Genomic DNA, 1180 nt, shown 5'->3' on the forward strand with positions numbered 1-1180 from the left:
GGTTAGGATTAAGAAAAACTTTTATTCTCGAAAATATAAAATAATCCATAAATAATGACAACCCAAGAAAGGTAAGCTTTTTAAATAGAGATCGTTATAAAATTGTATCGTAAAAATAAGTAAAAATATGAACTTTCACTGTAAAATGACCGCAACCAATAAAATAAAACCGCAACCCTGACGCATCCAGGTAAAAGTCTAAAAAATAATAAAATTAACCAATGAACAGATGCAGCAAAATCTATGGCAAGGTTGTTTACTTTTGTGCATGAAAATAGGACAAAGAAAATCCTACGGTAAAGTAGGGAGGATTGAAAATTAAATTTTCTATTCAAAAATAATTTGAAATTTTTTTAATCTCAAAATCTAAAGTGTTAATCTCCTTTATTTATTTATTTATTTTACGTGTATTTATTTATTTATTTGTTATATCTATATTTATCCGGTACATAGATCTATTTTTGTCCTTCTTTCTTCCCATTTTTCATCAAAGACATTAGGGCTGTCAAAAAAACCTGAAAAATAAACTTCAAGTAACCTCAATGTGGTTTTAATAGTACTCCATCTATTTCTTATTTATTGCATTAGAAGAAACCTATAGATTTGGTTAGCCGACAAGGAACCTTACGTATATTACGGACCCTTTTCTCTGAACACAAAAGACTCTGTTTTCTTTATCTGTCCTTCGTTTTTTTTTTCCTCTTTCTTTCCCATCTAGGCAAAAGAAAGACTCTGGCGATTTAACGATAACGTTGCTGAGTTTCGTTCTTTCTTTCATTTTTCCGTTAATACCTATGGGTGTTAAAACGCACCAAGGACGCCTTGTTCGTGGTTAACGGAGCAACGATGTGCTCTTGGATCTTCCTACGAGCCAACGAATTAACCGGGAACCGGAATGGTAATCCGATAATAGAGAGCACTGGTTGATTCAGGACTAACGAGATTAATTATCTTGTTTGATCTTCTGACACTGGCCTGCTAATGCACTCGCGCGTTTCCTGCCGACTTGTATCGAACTCGACCGCGACGGACCAGCACGATCGTTCTCTCATTCCTCTCCCATCTCCTACTCCTTCAACCTCCCCCTTCATCTCCCCATCTCCCCATCTCCCCGACCCTCCTACTACTAGATATTATTCTCGCGTGGAAACGATGAGCGTTTTCCCTGATTTCGTGCTAC

The sequence above is a fragment of the Vespa velutina genome, chromosome 1, assembly GCF_912470025.1.
Source record: "Vespa velutina chromosome 1, iVesVel2.1, whole genome shotgun sequence".
Taxonomy (NCBI): domain Eukaryota; kingdom Metazoa; phylum Arthropoda; class Insecta; order Hymenoptera; family Vespidae; genus Vespa; species Vespa velutina.